General features: G+C 35.6%; 1 protein-coding gene across 2 annotated transcripts in view; it reads right to left on the bottom strand.

The window, feature by feature from the left end:
- The window catches only part of LOC120629812 (axoneme-associated protein mst101(2)), a 216,721-nt gene that overhangs the window by 95,085 nt on the left and 101,980 nt on the right, over nucleotides 1–19,656 (bottom strand). The window contains exon 2 of one of the 2 annotated variants that reach the window (XM_039898868.1): nucleotides 15,345–15,401. The exons of the other annotated variant lie outside the window; for it this stretch is intronic. The gene's annotated coding sequence lies outside the window, so the exon portion shown is untranslated. The remainder of the gene's footprint in view (nucleotides 1–15,344; nucleotides 15,402–19,656) is intronic. 2 annotated transcript variants of the gene reach the window in all.

Genomic DNA, 19,656 nt, shown 5'->3' on the forward strand with positions numbered 1-19,656 from the left:
GTCTTACATTACTAAAACTGCAATTTTCATCCCAAATGTCATGAGTATATAAACACTGGAATATTGTGACATATTTCCTCACAACTTTTGTAGTTTATAGTATTAACCTGCACTTTTTACAAATCCCGTACCGAAACCGTTGGTTTTCCAGACACTAACAGAAGCCTATGCTACTCTCCTTACTTTTGAACAGGGTAGAGATAAAGCAGAAAGATGACATAAAATGGAAAAAATGTCCTCCTGTACGAGTAATATAAAAGTTTTAGGGTAGGCAGAGCTCGTTCGGGAGGTATAGAACGGGTTCCCCGGGCGTCTAACAAAGCCAACAAGAGGGACATGCCGTGGTATAGGTGGTGGTTTGGGTATACGCCCTAAAGAGGGGGGAGTGCCACATAACCTCCGTCCTGCCTAAGGGTCGGAGGTAGAAAGAAAGAAAGAAAGAAAGAAAGAAACATTTATTTTTTACATTGCGCCACACATTACAATATTCACAACACCACATATGTTATGTGTGGCACAACCTAGAAAAAAGGTGCCAGCTCAGCATTGTGCTGCATGCGCCAGTGGGAGCAATAAAGCTTTTTTACAACGCCAAAAAAAAAGGGGTATGCAGTGCTTTTGTGCATGTATGAAGTTGCACGCCGTTGCTCTCCTTTCAGAGCAATATGCGTTTCAAGCAATTATATGTCACTTGTTTATAACGGTGAAGGAAAACTTCGTAAGGAAATCTGCATCCTTGAGAGTTCTCCATAATGTTCTCAAAGGCGTCTGAAGTCCACCGCACTTATTTCATTCACAGAGTAGCCGGTTATGTGAAATATGCATGCCGGAGAGCGAACTCGGCCCCTTCCGAAGGGAAAACTGAAGTCTTAACGACTAGGCTATCATCGTATAATGATTGTTCATGTATAATCTGACCTGTATAATGATTTTTCTTGTTGTGCACTTTTATTTTCGCATGCTTAATAGTAGAATATGAAGAAATGTTATTATAATAACACCCTCATGTTCAGCGAATAAATTTCATTTCACTTCGTATCCATACACATACATATTGAATCCATATTCCGTCATCAGAAATCACCCATTAGCATGCACCACGCATATTGTCAATGAAGTCCTTAAACGAAACTAATTTCTCAACACCCTTCAGCTCATAATTAATACATATGTATGCATTGCACATTTCTTAACAAGTGGTAACCGACACCGTGTCTAGACAACCTAACTCCGATTAGGCAAGTGATCAATAGCTATCTAACTACACGGTACGTGTCAATCACTTTTCAGCGAATAGGTTTTAATATTTTTTCGTGGTAACCGCCTCGCTAATCAATTTTCTGTGAGATGGTGATAACAAAAAAAACTCGGCTCAGCTTATTGTGGGCGCTACTTAGACCAGAGCGCATTTGCTAACCCTGCTAGCTTAAGGTATAAGCTATCGAATGTAGGTAGATAGGACGACGAATGTGTTCATAGTTCCTAGACCCGTCTGCTATGAGTTAGCAAACATATGCCCAACTGTGGGCCAATTATAGTCTGCTGTCGACTTATATACAAAGTTGTGCAACTAACACAGTTCAGCCGTATACAAAATAATTAATCGTTTGTCAAATGTAACAATGCATGTGGGACAGCGGGTCGCTTTCATCGTCTGTATCTGTCGGTCACGAATCAATCGCACCTTTTTCGGCTTAGCAATTCAATGTCGTTACTTTTAATTGACTTTCGAAAACAGCAACATACGTCACTAAAGTAAAGTAATGGGCGGTTATACAAAATAAAACGAAACAATGATATAAAAACTAAAGTCTAAACGAGATGTCTGGAGGGCGGTTTTGGGCGTGGCTAGTTACCACCCTACCGACAAATAAGTGCCACTAAGAGATTTAGAATTCCGGTGCGATGTCGCGTAGAAACTGATTAGGGGAATGACTCCTATACTCCCTATACAGCTTAGCCCGCTACCATCTTAGACTGCATCATCACTTACTAGGTGAGATTGCAGTCAAGGGCTAACTTGAAGTAAAATAAAATAATTTAAAAAATAACTGTTGCGAATTTCTTTTGAGTTCCATTTAGTTTATTTTATCTCGTTTTTTTAGCACTAGCAAAAACACGGGCTTTTATAATTTCGATAGTATGAAGATGGTAAGTTAAACAACCCTAAAACGATGTTAGTCAAGAGCAATATGTTTTTCTTTCCGGCTTCTTCTGAGACGGTGGGAGAGTCACCACGAACAGACTGACTTGCCGTTTAAAAAGTGCTTATATAAATAATAACTAGCGGAAACTACTAAATTTCATGAAAATCGTTGGAGCCGATTCCGAGATTCTTATTATATATATATATATATATCTATATATATAATAAGAATATATATATATATATATATATCGATCTATATCGAGCTAGATCGATTTATCTCCCCCGAAACCCCCTGAATACTAAATTTCATGAAATTCGTTGGACCCTGAGTTATTTTTACCCGTAACATACAGTAAATATCACTTTATAGCTTCCCACCCATTATCAAAATTAGTTAAATTAAGCAAACCTAAAGTAAAACAATATCGTGCCGGGTGTGTAGCAGTGGCGTGCACTTCATACATGCGCAAAAGCACTGCATACCCATATTTTTTTAATATAACTCGTATTGGAGGGGAATTTTACCATTTTATGCCAAACTGCTGCTTTATGCATACCCTAGTCAAAAACCCAGTGCACGCCACTGGTGTGTAGATACCATATGGGCTTAATACCTGCCATTAATAATATATTAACTGTCAGATTGCAGTCGGCTAATTTGTATTAGAATAAAAGAACCTGTTCCAAATTCAGTTTCAACTGAGTCTACATGTGTTTTGAAAGTTAGACCCTCTATTATATTAACGAATTTCTTACATTTATATCGTAATCCTCACACTAAAATATTAATGATGCCAAATAAGCCCGCTAAGTGGTTCACTCTTTTCTAAATTTATCAACACGTAATAATGACACTTTAAGATACAAATTGTAAAATGACAAGCTACCGAGATAAACTTTCTTAACATCTAATATCAATTAATAACAAACTATTGTCATTTGACACCAATTTTAACTGCCTTGTGCGATATAAATATAAATACAATAGCGTCTGATTAATTAGGCAACACCTTGACAACGTTTACAAACAGATTGTATCGAATTAAAACATCGACTTCTTCCCATCAAAAACCTCGGATCGGTCAAGGCTTAATACGGCATTGTTTTCCTTTGGAATCTTTGAAGCATATCATCAGTCAATTAAAAATCTCGCATCTGGGATCAGATAGATCTATATATCGTAGAGTATAATGTTTTTTTTTTACTTTTTTTAGTATAACTTCTTTAGACACATCTGTGTAGTTTCCGCTATTTAAAATAATAATTTAGTTTGGTCGTAAGTATATGTCATATACTCCCCGCTTCTTGGCTTAACCAGGGCGCGTATGGAACCCTCGTTTGCAACATGCAATTTAGTCGGGTGTTCTTTTTTTTTTTGTTGTTGTAACGGAACGTTCATGACCGGACATTGGATAACTCATTATAATAAAAATAACAAGGTAACTAATTAATGTTTTAGCCTCAAGGGATTTGGTTAAAAAGGCGTACTATTATACAATACAGCTATCCATAAGTGGTCACAAATAATCAATAGTGCGTAGGCGAGCTTACATCGGTCATTGGGCACAATTACATTCCGTGCCAATAGTTCAAAAGTGAAAACATTTCCTACATTCCAAATATGGCTGCAGAATGAAGTGTCGGCGCGACAAATTATACCCACATTTTTTGACTGCTTGACTCGTAAGTAACACCTTGCTTATCTAGTAGTAGTAGGTAATTCTTTTTTAACCGACTTACAAAAAGGAGGAGGTTCTCATTTGGGTGTATTTTTTTTTGTTTTTGAAGTAAAACTTCTTTACGCGCGACTAGGGAGTAACTCAGATTTTTTTCATCAGACATCTGTGTAGTTTCCGCTATTTAAAAATAATAATTTGGTTTGGTCGTAAGTATTTGTCATATACTCCCCGCTTCTTGGCTTATACGCCAGCTATTGACAAATATCTTAATCAATTAGGATTATTTATTTCAAATATTTTCAAACGGATCAATTTTGAATAACAAAGTGAATAAAAATTCAACAGTTTTAAAAAAATGATTTTAAAGTTTTTTGAAAATTTCTAGATATACTTGTTTATTTATTACAAAAGTAATAAATTATTAAAAGGTTTTCTGACGATTGCGACATTCTATAATATTCAATGGCAGGGTTATATTGACATGTGCTGATCTAACCTTCAAAGTGATATTATTGAATTTTAAATAGAATATAAAATGAGATAGTGAATAATAAATGGAATAGCGGAGTCCCAGGAACATCCATCAATAAACAATAATAAAAGTATTACTTCAATCGCGCGTAAAGGTTACACGCACACTGAAAAAAATCTTCAGTAAGAGTTATAACAAAACCTACCCTTAAGTATTTATAACTCGTACTGGAGATTTTCTTCCTTTTATATCATCTGCATACCCTGTGCATACCCTCTATGCACGCCACTGCACCTAACACGATCTCTAAACCGTACCCCCAGCGTGGTTTTTATGGGCAATATTGTGGAAGGCTTTTATCTCAGCAGTGGATTGTTGAAGGCTAGGACAAGCTGTATACTGTTAAATGTAAACACATCGAATGTTATGAGCAGCATCGAGCTGTTACCCACTCTCCGTTGTATAAGTTATTCCCTAAGTCGCACCGTACGACAACCGCGGCAAGAGTGTATCGCGGTGGGCCTTGTATATGTCCAGAGATATATAATATATCTATATATATAAAAGGCGAAGATGACTGACTGACTGATCTATCAACGCACAGCTCAAACCACTTGACGGATCGGGCTGAAATTTTGCACACAGATAGTTATTACAACGTAGGTATCCGCTAAGAAAGTATTTTTTTAAATTTCAACCCTAAAGGGTTAAATGGGGGATGAAAGTTTGTATAAAATTCTTCATTTATCAATTTATTTTTTAACATCCATGAAACTTTGATTTTAGGTTTTCGATTGAAAATAAAGAAAATGCGTTTCACAAATTTTAAAAATTCCAACTCCAAAGGCATCAAATAGGGGATGAAAGTGTATATGAAGTTCTCTGATACTTTAAGTAATTTACGTTCATATTTTTCTATTAGCATCTAAACATTTTTTTTTAACCTTTGCAGTTAAAATTTACCAAATCAATAATTGAACTTAACGTGAGCGAAGCCGCGGTCAAAAGCTAGTTGGTTTATAAAATGGTGAATGCGGACAAAGCCACGGGCAAAGCTGGTAGTCAAATGATGTGTACATAGATCATCAGATACAAACACAATAGTACTAGGGCGTCATGAAAGGGGGTCATGACCACACCTCGGGTACAAGAGAACGAGTGTGTTATGATTGTTGTGAATAAACAAGTGATCATATTTTGTATCGAGCATCATTAATAATTATGTATTGACAGGCTGATATTTCAGATTTTTATTTCTTGCGGACAGTATTTAATTTAATTTACACAATGGGCATTGTTGGATAGAAGCAAGCATTACTTTGCGGAATCCCATGATCACTGGCGTGCATAGAGCGTATGCAAGGGGTATGCAGATGATATAAAATGAAGGAAATCTCCAGTACGAGTCATAATCACTTAATGGTAGGCATTTTATAATTTAACAATGCCGATCTTTAAGTTTTCTATAACTCATACTGGAGATTTTTTTCATTGTATATCATCTGCTCACTTAGTGCATGCACGCCACTGCCCATGATATGTGATTATTGTGTTATTATTTGTCCAACTGAAGGCGTAATAGTATTTATTTACTCTTTAAAATTAAAAATGTTTTCAAAAATTTCATCTTTCGCCTTATTCTACGTTCGTAGGTTATGTATTCAATACATTGAAAGTTTTAGTATTTATTATATGGTATATAATATATTATTATGTTTTTTATTATACGTTACATGCATTTGTGTAAATTAGTTTATGAAAAATAATTGTATAATCTTAATATATATAAATCTCCTGTCACGATGTTTGTCCGCGATGGACTCCTAAACTACTGAACCGATTTTAAATTAAATTGGCACACCGTGAGCAGTCTGGTCCAACTTAAGAGATAGGATAGCTTAGATCTTTAATTATAGTCGCAATTTTATTTTATTGCAAATTATTTGTCTTTAATTAATTGACAGTCACATGATACTACTATACTCATTTAAGGCTTAGCGATACTGAATACTTTAAAAACAAAATCAAACGCAGACGAAGTCGCGGGCAACAGTTAGTGCTTTATAAAAAAAACTTGCATTGAAGGAGGATGGCGGTTCTAAGCTCTATATTATGTATCTTTCATAAGAAAAAGGACCCATATCCAGTAGTGATATTCAATTTGTAAGCCTTGGATGGTGATAAAAAAATCCATTCTAAACAGCACGTATTTTTTAAAAATATTCTTATTCTTTTGATTGTTTATTCGTTACTTATATCCTGGAGGCCATAGGATATTTTTTATCCCAGTGAAACAAAAAAGACAAAATCGCGGACAAAAGCTTGTAAAAGGTAGAAATTAATTTGTAATATCCTCATGACTCAATCCATTACATTTAACCCATTACGAAACAAAACACGTTATCGTTTTCATTTTCTTAGCTTTTTCTGGAATACTAACATTAAGATTTTTCAAGCAAACCCATGAATGAATGAATGAATGAATACACTTTATTGTACACCAAAGAAACAAAAAGTAGTTACAAAGATATAAATACAAATCAAGAGAGTACCATTTTGGTGGCCTTATCGCTACATAGCGATTTCTTCCAGGCAACCAATGGCGTAAAAGGAAAAAACATAGAAAAGAGGTATGTGGTGCAATAAATAAGATTTAAAAATTATACAAATATATAAATATAAATAAAATATATATATATATATAAATATAACTATAATATATATATAAATATATATATATATAAATATATTACATATAACATCCCCAATTAGTATTTTATGTAACAACGAAGTAAAAACAACAGTTCAAAACTTCACAATGGCATTTTCGGGTGTGTAACGGCTTGCGGTACAATAAAACACAAGGTTACCAACGAATTAGACAATTGCGTTGATGCCGCACCTTCGTGACGGGAACTATTTTTTAAATATATATAAAATTTTGACGACCTCCCCGGCGCAGCGGTGAGCGCTGTAAATTTAAGTAGGAGGTCCCAGGTTCGTTCTACGGCAGAGGAAATTTAGGAATGTATATCTTCTTTATTTTCTCTGGTTTTGTCTGGTGGGAGGCTTCTACCGTGGCTAGCTCAGCGATTTAGCGTTCCGATACGCTAGTGTCTTCTTTATTTTCTCTGGTTTTGTCTGGTGGGAGGCTTCTACCGTGGCTAGCTCAGCGATTTAGCGTTCCGATACGCTAGTGTCTTCTTTATTTTCTCTGGTTTTATCTGGTGGGAGGCTTCTACCGTGGCTAGCTCAGCGATTTAGCGTTCCGATACGCTAGTGGTACGGGTTAAATATAACTGCCAGATCCCTAACAGTTAGCCGATACCATTCTAGACTATATCATCACTTACTAACTAACTTGTAATGTAATAAAAAAAAACGTGTGTGTATATGAACACGCGTTAGAAGTTACACTCCTTTGGCGTAACAAGATTAAAATTAAAAATGTTTTCAAAAATTTCATCTTTCGCCTTATTCTACGTTCGTAGGTTATGTATTCAATACATTGAAAGTTTTATTATAACGCATTATCAATTACTTATTTAGTAAGTTAAATAAAGTTTATTTAAATATCACAAAAAATATATTACTATATAATTAAAGAAATGGACATAACCTTGAAATAAATTTGGAAAACTAATAGAGTCATTATCGGACAACCAACATTAAAATTTGAGATTTATGTACAATTGAACCAATCGAATCACCGGCATGCGCCCGCAGACTTTGACAATTGAAAGTGTAAACTGTCAAACCTTATAGCTAACTTCAGGGTGTCGGTTTTTAGTGACGATGAGCGCGCGCATCGTAAAAATTTACTCTCATCCTTTTTTCCTAACGCACCAAAAGAAGTATTAAAGTTAAGTACAAAATTACTTTCTGCAGTGTACAGCAAGTTTTACTTTTCAAACCAGCTAAGGTGCGGACACACGTGCAGGCAGTGTGAACAAAGTCCTTGACACACAGATTAAGTGGTAGAAATTAATTAAAATAACACTGCACGGGTCATTATATAAAAATGTCAGAGGTCTTGTGTAAATATACATTCTGTGTTAGACCTTTGACATTTTTGTTACAATAATAATTGCTTTTTACTTGACCGAAAAGAAGATTTGGTAATTTAAGCTACAAGATCGATGCTTAGTATTTTATAGACGAAATATTTATTTGTAATCAATACATTTTGAACCTACTGAACCGATTTCAATAATTCTTTCACCTTCCCAAAACCTTATAATATTTAATTCTGAGGTAACATATTATTGTAGTAGCAGTAAAATAACGGTGAGACCAGGAAAAGATATAGATTTATATAAAATTATCCCTTTATTAATTTACTTTCAAGCTGTCGTAATTGTTACAATATGATATACCTCACCACCTCTCGAATCACCCTTCGACTCTCGCCAGAACGAACCAACCCGCCAAGCAACCAAAAACCCCTTCCCGCCAAAAACTCACAGCCGTTCAGTCAGGATCCAATCAATTTGATTGGTTCCCGCCGTTGAGCGTCTACCGGCGTTAACCAATCGGAGGGTGACCTTCTCGTTCAAAAATAAGATTAAAATAAAAATTTAAAAAAAAAACAAACAAACAAGTGGAAATTACAAAGCTAATTAAATTAAAATCCTAACAATAGGCTTTATTTAATTTAAGTAATAATTAGATTTTCGCATGAAATAATGGTATTTGTAAAGCAAGCTAAACAGATCGTCTATTGGCGTATCCAAATGGCCCAGACTCACAGAAAACCTATTTTTTTTAGTAAAATACGTCTTTAGTAAATTAGTAAAGCGGGAAACCATATAGAACGTCAACAAAAGGTGTTTACATTTATCGTTGTCGGTCTACCCTCATTCTAAATGGTAATGTGAATAAGTAACGATGTTGTAGCATTAATTGTGAATGTCAATATACTTATCTATTAGACTAACCAAGCATACATTTTTTTAACGGCTGGGTGTGATGTATATTACGTGTGATGAGTTAATAAATAAATAAAATAAATATAACCTAAGTTTCATAAATAAGCCACAGCAGCACATTTAATGTTGAAAAAAAAATATTAATTTCCATTATCGTTTTTAAGCCTAAAATATCAATCCTTATTACCTTGCTACTTAATCTTGAGCAAATAAACAAATAACGAGGTTTACTTATAGGGAAACCACGTTATTAGTTCGCGTAGCTCAGTTCGCTTAACAAATAAAAATATTTTCCGGAACGTAGGGGAGGTCTAATATCTGGTCAGGTTTCAACACTCTTCTTTGCTCAGGTTCCTGGGTCAAGCAAAACTTGATAGGTAATTGGGATAGTTAGAAAATTGGTCTCCGCTTTCGTTGGATTAGTTAGGAAATTGGCCAAACATAGAACGCCAATATATAGGGGTAGTGACCAATTTAAAATCACGTTACCACCTTTTGGTAAAGCGGCGCGAGTGTAACTGTGGGGATCAGCCAGTCATAGATATAACTCTTTGAAGCTGTAGCGGTCTATAAAACCATCGAGTTTTTGAATGTGTCACAAATAATTAATATGTGTTAACAAACTTGTTCGATTACTGAACCTGTATTGTACATAGCTTGTTACGCAATTGCATTTAAGGTTGCGCTGACCACGGGTTTTTCTTACAATCTTAATCTGATAATCGCTTTTCAATATGTCGAATTTAATATGTAATTTGTATTGAAAGGCAATATACCTTTCCGTTTATGCATGTACTCATTTTATGTATTTGTATATATTTTTACTACTGTACTAAATAAATAAATCAAAACATCCTCTGAATCAAGACTAAGCCAGAGAAAATTTATATATAATAAATTTCCTAATTGACCTTGATGATATGGACGTGCATACTGGGTGTGCAATAAACTAGCAGATGATATAAAATGGAGAAAATCTAGTAAAGGTAACAAAAACTTAAGTTTTTTATCAATCGTAATTGAGATTTATCCAGATTATATCATCTGCCCGCTTATGCCCTACACCGATGCAAGCTTCTCTCTGCTGAAGATCATACCCAGGGATTACATTACCACAGCGCTCGCTACTGCGCCGGGGTATATTGTGGGTAAAAAAAAGTTAGTTTTTACAAGACGCCAATACTAATAGTGGGCTAATAGACTGAGATTTTTATAGTTTTAATTGACGAACCAAGCAGATGGTAATTGGAAACAAGTATAAAATAGAAAGACTGTTGTTAAAGTTTACTTTTTTGCCACACCCACGCACTAAAAGCAACTATTGGCCAGCGTACTCTTAAGTCAAAAGTATTAATAACAATCGGTATGCAGCCCGACAGTATTTTGATGAAAGTAGCCGATACCATAGACAACAAAGCGGTATGACAGATACACAATTACGACATTAGAACAGTATAGCTGTCACTCGTTTAAGGCATACTTTCAATAAAGCCGTTAAATCATCGAAGTTTTTGAAGATAACCGTTTATGTAATCGGTATCATAGACCGCGGTTTCACCTTTCTTCTTGTTAAATTCTGTTAGGAATCAATTCCAACCTAGCAACAAGGGGGTGCAATGTTCTTACAAAAGGCAATTGTCACATTTGTTTTGGGTCATTTTGTCGTCTACCGTCGAACACTGACGTTGCGCCGCCATCAAAATTCAAAAATCAAAAATGTTTTATTCATGTAGACCTTATCACAGGCACTTATGAAGTGTTAATACATTTAACATGTTACACTAATGTTAGTGATGATGATAACTGCATTCGTTAACTTAAAACTAAAGCTAGGGGGTTCCAAACGCACCCTGCAGGGCTAGCATGGGCGGGGGACACTTCTCCACGGGGAAAGGATATAACGTTTATCCCCTCACGCATTTATATCCACCCCCCGAGCATGGGCACACGGGTGGACAATATATCCACGGTGGATATAATAGGGGAAAGACGAACCCCCGGTAAATGTCACAAATTAATTATTCTAATCTGTGCTCATGGTTTTGACAAATAAATATTTCGTTTTCTGTTTTGTTTTAGTTGTCTAAGTTTTTTATTGTTTTTTTTATCTATAAATGTTCCTCGTCTGCGGCTGTTTGTTTATATTATTTATTCTGGATTTTTCAAAGTGGTATAAAACCTACCTTTCGAGAAAATAAAATGAGTGCAAAAATGTAAGTCTTCTATTATAAAATGTTTGAAAAAGTGACTACCTATTGATTTAGAAGCGTACCTAATGAATGAATGTTTTACAGTGAAAGTAAACAGAGACGTTAATCATCAAGATCCAATCCTGTTTACATATCAAATTATTGATCTTGTACTATTTTATTTAAAGTTGTGCTTGCCTTTTTCTATGGCCCATTAGTTGACAAATTTGTGTTTATTCAGATCAAGAAGTAATAAAATACAATTGCAAATGTTGGTAGATTTCATGCCAACCCACAACCACCTTGCCACTGGGGAATTCACAGGAACTCTTAGGAGCCAAAAGGGCAGACTCCCAGTGGCAAATCTTAGTCATTACTGAAGGAGCATGGGCCAGACGGGACGGTCAATCAGTGGAAACAGTTAAGTCAATTTTGCGGTAAAGTAAGCAAGTGCAAAAAATTTAAATTATTTATTAGTGTTGTTGGCATCAAACAAGTCTTGCATAATTTTTCTTTTATTTGCAGACGTGGCAGGACATTAAAAAAGCTGCAACAGCACGGGGACGCAGCACCACAGGCAACATATACATAGTATACATGTTGCTGTAAAGTCAACCAAGTGAAGAATTTATTTATTTTCCAGAGTAGGTATAGATGGAAGAATGCAGGATGCTCATTTATCACACAAAAATAAATTAAAAAGGATGAAAAGGTTAATTTAGAAATTTTATTAATTAAAATATGTATTTATAAATCTTTCTCTTTTTTGTCGAGCAACTGTTAACAATCTTGTTTGATCCATATTTGATGTCTGATGTCGTTCTTCGCTCGTATTTACAAAATTTACTGTCATTTGCTCCATTAGAGTTCTGAAATATACAAATTATATTATGCTCAATACTGTTGACCCAAATTAGTAGGGCAAATTGTATGTGAAAATGCAGGATCAATGATTTATAAGGAACCATTATTATAAGATATAATTTTATAATATTACCAAACATTAATGTGCCCAATAATAATAAGTTATGGGAACTTAAATATTATTTAAAGTATATATTTACAATACACGCCTATAATGATGCATAATATTATAAAGTGTTATGCAGGCATATATAAGTGGAGATGCTTTTTCGGGACTGTAATGAAGCACCCAGGCAATCCCCAAGCTGCGAAATGTGTCTTTGAGGTACCTATTGGCCCTTTCCACACAGTTTCTTACTTGGCAGTGCCAGTTTGTGTACTTCTCTGCAGAACTATTTGGTGCAGCTTCTAAATCCGGAGTCATCATCCAAGGCCCTAGAGCATAGCCTGAGTCCCCAATAAAATTCTACTTTGTTATTTAAACATGTAAATTAATTCCTACTTGTTTTGCTTTTTCAGATTTTCTCCAAGATTTTAATAAAATGTTGAATAGAAATATATGCACAATCCTACATTGTAATTTCGACGTGATGATTAACCCATGCCCATGTTAAATAATTTATCAGACATTTTTTTTTGTATTTTCTTATATTTCATTACTAAATACAGTATCTACTGCCAAGTTTTTGTACTAATTCCTCAAATAAACAATTTTATTATAATGAGACATTGTTTTTTGTATATTCATATAAATAATTTACCAGACTAGTCGTATACAACATATGCACCAGAATCCTAGGCATGTAATTTCTAGGTAATTATGAGGAGTATAATATAATGATATAGGTAGGTGTGTAACTTTTTTTGATTTGCATTGTTTCCCTTTTATACTAGTAAATGGCAACAATAAGTAAAGTTTTGAAAGTTTGCACATTTTATTTAAAACATACATAAGATGTAGTACTGTCCGATTCTACTTTCATACAGCTGTATCTTTTCATATTTTACTTTAGAGTTAATAAATATGAATTGGTCATGGACACACACCACAATCTGTAAAACATATTTTAAAATTATTAACTTACTTGATTGTTTAAGTTTTTGATAAACTCTAGATCTAAATAATTTGTCTTTACCAGTTGAACATCTATCGTGGATCTCCAGAGTCTGTTCCCGGGAATAATATCTACTTTGGTCTAAAATGAAATGAAAAATAATTAAAGTACCTAGCATTGAATATCTTTGCTATGTACTTATACTGAAGTACTAAGTACTGACTAATAATTTTATTATTAAAGTAAGTATATCTATATTTGATGAGGGGATGTCTGGCATTGCCAGACGGGTGATCAGTCCTATGTAAGGACCATTCCACCCTATTCCCCATGTTTGAGACACAGGTTTTACTGGTGTCCAGGCAGGGTCCCCCCTGAAACCTACCAGTCTCTGTGGTGAACCTAACAATATCCCCTAAGGTGAGGTTTGCTAGGTCTTCTTCACTTATTCTATCCTTACCTTGTAGTTCCCATCTTACCAACACGTACAAGGGGCACTCGGCTATAAAGTGAAAACTAGTTATCACATCACTGCACTTTGAACAGGATGGGATTTATATTTACTAATGAGAATTATTAGGAAGTAAGTACCTATATATACTCACATACTGACAATAGCTCCAGTAATTTGGGTCAGTTATTTGCTGACTGTGGTTTGAGCAACAGCCATGGTCTTGACCTGTCCCCGCTGATAACTACCGTCCGCTAAAAGCCTTAAAGATGTGAGAACCTAGACAAAAAGTGATTAGCCATGCTTTTTTTTAAACCTATGTTCATATATAGATGATGTCTTTGCACAAGGTGATTTTAGGTACTTAATAACAACTTACTTTTATGTGCACTGGTAGTCCATCGACAGCATTTAGTGGTTAGTGCCTCTTTAAGGTCCTCGCACGAGTACAGCACATAATTTTTACCCATCCGAAACAAGTGTTGGAACTCTGCATCGGGAAATTCGAACGGATTACTGGCGTCACGTATAGATCGCCGGTGTAATTTTCGTTCAGATTTCTCCATTTCACTTGAATAATAAGAGCCCCAGAAAGCACGAGACATGTTTTTTTCGACTTTAATTCGTTAACAGGATTTTAAACCCACGTCTAAGGACGGGGATAAAATTGTCTCTTTCAAATGTCAAAAAAGGATAGTCTTTCCCCTTTCATTTCTTCCCATGCTATGGGCGGGGGATATATATCCACGAGAAATGTCAAACGGGGATAAATTTATCCTCTCCCCTGTTGCCGTGCTCTGGCAAGGGGAAAAGATAATTATATCCCTTGATAGAGGATATAATCGGGGGATATAATTTATATCTCCTGCCCGTGCTAGCCCTGCTGGTGTAAGAAGAGCCCACAACAAACTTGGCCAGTTTTTTTTTTGTTATCACCATCTCACAGTGTAGTTAATGTTGAGCTATCAAGTTATTGCAATTCATACCCAAGCTTTTTTATCATACATGTAATCCTCAATATTATAATAGGATTTTTCTCTATAAGCTTACATTTTATATCAACTTTGAACTTATTAAGAGACATCTCAGGGATTTCATCTGGTAATTTGTTATAAATGAATTACTAATTTTATGCAGCCTAGTAAACTGCACTACAAGTTTATTTTTACTTCTAATATTAATATTGTTACAGTCATACATATTGTACAATTGTAATATTCTTCATACCGTCACCGTAGATCGTAAATTATTTGTTTTGTGCATATCTTCGTTTTTCGAGTAAAATTAAACCTATCAGTGTGAGATTCTGTCTGGATTCTGGAGACGGACATGGATTTATTTTTTTCGGAAAAAAATCCTATGTGCGTCCTGTTAAACGAATCCCCCTTTCTTTCATCAGCCTGTTTACGTCCCACTGTTGGGCACCTTTTTCATTGGACAGATGGTTAAGAGCAGATACCCAAAACACTGCTCCGGGTTGGTGGGCTTCTTTCTTTAAATAAATGAAATAAATGAGACCGAAATCGCGGGCAAGAGCTTGTATAGTATAAATCTTACCTTAGGTTACTTGCTCAACATTCCGGCAAGACATTTTCAAGAAAAGAGATTCCTCACCTGCAACAAGAAAAAATAGTACATGAACATGACGTTAAATGTCAATTACTCTGTAATGCTAAACAGCCGAGGTTTCTTGACACCAATTATGTAATTTACTTGGCAGCCAGACTTTTTTTTACACAATTTTTTTCTCTTGACCTGAGGCCACGAAATGAGCAAGCAGTAAGCGGCAAGGCATTAAAGTAATATTTTTCTTACTAGTGTTACTATGTCAACAATCTTTTTAATACTAAGTTTAAAGTTTTTTTTTATCGCCATATCTGTTTCTGTAATATTTTATGTAATAAGTCGCTCTCTTAAATTAGCTGTAAGTTCCTTTGATAACTTTAAAAAATATCCATCTTTTTTTAAGCTCAAAAAAAAATAATTGTCTACAATCATTAAAGTTAAGTTAAGTTTATCTTTACCAGTCAAAATCAAATTTTATATGGGCCGGGCGGCCCGCTGCATTTTGTGACTTAAAAGTCAACATGACATCTATAGAAACCATCGTTATATTTCAGCCAATTTACAGAAATAGGATGGTACGCATGCAATGCATTCAACCGTTGCCATATGCCTTGCGACTTGCTAGTATCTGTGAAGAGTTATGTCCTTTATCTCCAACAATATTTATCAGATCTTCATTAAAATTACACAATACATGCTTGTTAGTATACACTTTCAAATAAAGAAAGAATAATTAAAATCGGTTCAAATTTAACGGAGCTATGAAGTAAAATTGATAAAAACTTTCATCCCGTTTCACGGAGGAAACTTATTGTTTATCGGGATAAAAATTAGCCGATATGTCGACCCTGAATACTAGCTACCAGTATACCAAATTTTATTTAAATCCGTTCAGTAGTTTTCACGTGATGCCCGGACAGACAGACAGACAGACAAAAATTAAATAAAAATCTGTTTTGGACTCAGTATCGATTATAAAGCATCCGTCGGTCAAAATTTTCAAAATATATTAAATGTACAGAAATCTTCCGGTTACAATTTTATTATAAGTATAGATAACATTCCTTCATATTCTACTATTGAGCATGCGAAATGTAAAGTGCACAACAAGAACAACCATTAAATAAACAAGTCTGCAAAATCTTCTTAAGTGCATGCAGTGGTATTAAACCTCGCTCATAGCCTTCTCATAGTCAGTAAAGGTTATCAGACTAAACCTAGGCTACCTTCGACTCTCAGGTAACGCCTAAGAAATCTTAATAACAACAGCTCAGCCTTCCGTGGTCTCCAAGGCATGGAAAGGCAAAGTGGGTCAGTAATCCATTTTCCAACGTGTGTTAATTTCTTTGAACTAGCTAGGCTAGGCTTGCCGGCTTCTTCTCGGTAGAGTCTGCCTTCCGAACCGGTGGTAGAATCACTACAAACAGACAGACTTGACGTTTCAAAAGTGCTTATATTAGGAATACTTGAAATAAATGAATTTTGAATTTTGAATTTTGAATTTTGAACATAATAATTAACCTCTCCTTGCCACACCCTTGAAGTCAGCATCCACTTATAAACCGCGTGTTTAGACGCCCCAAACAGATTATTATGTGTTCTTGCATAACACAATCTAAGTGCAATGTCGCATTCTTATGGAAGTCATTCAACTATCGTCATATCGGTTTAACTTTAGAACATGCACTGATCACTTTCTCTATTAAATAAGTATGCTCTATGACAGGTTTATGACAGCTGCTCGACCGTTAGAACTCATCTACCTATTATTTTATCCACTACACTACACTTTTTTTTCCACTACAAGTTAGCCCTTGTCTGCAATCTCACCTGGTGGTAAGTGATGATGCAGTCTAAGATGGTAGCGAGCTAACCTGTTAAGGAGTATGTTAGTCATACCCCTAATCGGTTTCTACGCGACATCGCACCGGAACACTAAATCGGTTAGCGGCACGTCTTTGTCTGTAGGGTGGTAACGTCCCAACAGGCCAGAGCAGTGAAAGTTCAGAAATTATAAATTCCAAATTTGCTCCAGGCGGGAATCGAACCCGAGGCTACCTGCTTAAATTCACAGCGCTCACCGTTGCGCCAGGGAGGTCGTCAAAAATTCATTAGAGATCTAACACTATACTATTTCTTTTTATTTGTTTATTTCCTAGTCTCATGTAATGACAGGGTTCTGAGGTTTACTCAACATCATAAAGAAATACAACCAAATTTTCGTTTGGTTGTATTTCTTAATGACGTTGAATCTCTTCATATTTTGGACGTCGTTTTGCCATTGACACCATAATTTTTCAACGAGAACGACAGTTTAAAAGCGTAGACCCACTACGGTGCTCCAATGCGAGTTAATAAACTTTAACCATAATTTTCACATGCTAGTTAGGCTATGAGCCTGATCTGACGTATTTACGTGTACTCCGAGGCATCGCGATGGACATAAGCAATTCCCTACCCCTACTGTAAATTTTAATAGATAAATCCTAACAACTCTTTGCCCGATCCGGGGATCAAACTCAGGACGTCATGATTTCTAGTTAAACATACTAACCACTAGACCAACGAGGCAGTTGTATTAAAAGGTTATCTATTTAAACTAACTGCAATTATAACCTTAACATCCATAAAAGTCCAAACGCATTCTTAAGTATGAAAATTAACGAATTAGTCGCAAATTATAATAATCGCTTTAATGACACGCCGTCGGTCTGTTTGTGCTTGCAATGAGCGCCCTAATTGACTTATTTTACGCTTATTTGGGATTCTGCGAAAACTTCAGTAAGGAGAATGTAATTGGATACCTACTCAATGTAGACTTTAGGTATACACAAACATACCCTCGGCCTATTAATGTCTCCCAGCTCATAAGGAGAGGGTTATAGAGCTAAGACCCACCACTATGCTCCAATGTGGGGTGGTGGGCTTTAAATAGTATTACTAGATATGCCCTGCGGCTTCGCCCGCGTAAATTTCGAATGCAGCGTACTGCTACATCGTCTACACCTACATGAGATTTTTGACAAACATTTTTTTATCTTTCGTAATAAATATATATGTTTTATAAAAGTATCACAATTAAAAAAAAAACCAGTATTATTATTCGCCAATAGATGTCAGGAAGTCATATTTTTCAGTTTAAATTGGGACTACCCAAACGCCACCTTTTTGTTATTTTTCTTCCAATGAAAAAAACACAAATAAAATGTCATTTTCTAAAAATGAATCCTAGCTAGATCGATTTATCGCCCCCGAAATTTCATGAAAATCGTTGGAGCCGATTCCGAGATTCCAATTATATATATATATATATATATATATATACACAAGAATTGCTCGTTTAAAGATATAAGATACAAAGTTAGTATTATTGGGATCAACGGCTTAGCTTGCTCTCTGAAGCACGCGGGTGGTCTTCGCCAAATTCTCACTCTGGACTGGTATTACAAATATTGTTACCAAAGTGCATAAATTTGTTCAATCATCATCATCATATCAACTCATTACTGGCCCTCGGCACGGGTCTCCTCCCACAATGAGAAAGGGTTAAGGCCGTACTAACCCACACTGGCTCAATGCGGATTGGTGGACTCCACACGCCTTTTTGAGAACATTATGGAGAACTCTCAGCTAGCTTCTTTAAAGCTAGTGATATTTTAATTGCCTAAAACACTTATAACTTACAAAAGTTAGAGGTAAGTGCTGGGATTCGAACTCGGCCCCACAAAAGAGAAGTCGAAGTCCTGCCCACTGGGCCATCTTCGCTTCCATTTACTTTTGTTCATCCTCTAGCTCGATTTCGTTTGCTTCCTTTTTTTTTGTAAACTCCCCGGGAAACGTTACTTTTCGCGGGATAAAAAGTATTCTTTACCCATCCCCAGAACGTCAGTTACTCAACAAGATCAGTAAAGTCGTTGTGCCAAACATCAGCAAACAAAGTTTCTTATTTACATTATACTGAACATTCAGTCATTCATAACTCATTCATTGATTCATTCATATCCAAAAATTAATTTCTTCGATCTTTATTTCGTTCACTCGAACCTTTACCGGGTGTAGTAGGGGAGCCCAAGCGGGGATTTCGGGATTTACTAAAGCGCGGCAGATTAATATACAGGGGGATACCTTGTACCCGGTTAAGTACCTCCACAAAACATGAGGCCCATACATAAGGCCGCCCGTGAAGGATACAGGATCAGATTAGTAAAAAAAAACTGACCATCAGAAATTCTCGAGCGCGTCAGATTAAGGTAGGGTGAGTTAATTACATGCTAAAAAGTGTATATTCCACTAATCTGACAAT

Source organism: Pararge aegeria, chromosome 15 (assembly GCF_905163445.1).
Source record: "Pararge aegeria chromosome 15, ilParAegt1.1, whole genome shotgun sequence".
NCBI lineage: Eukaryota > Metazoa > Arthropoda > Insecta > Lepidoptera > Nymphalidae > Pararge > Pararge aegeria.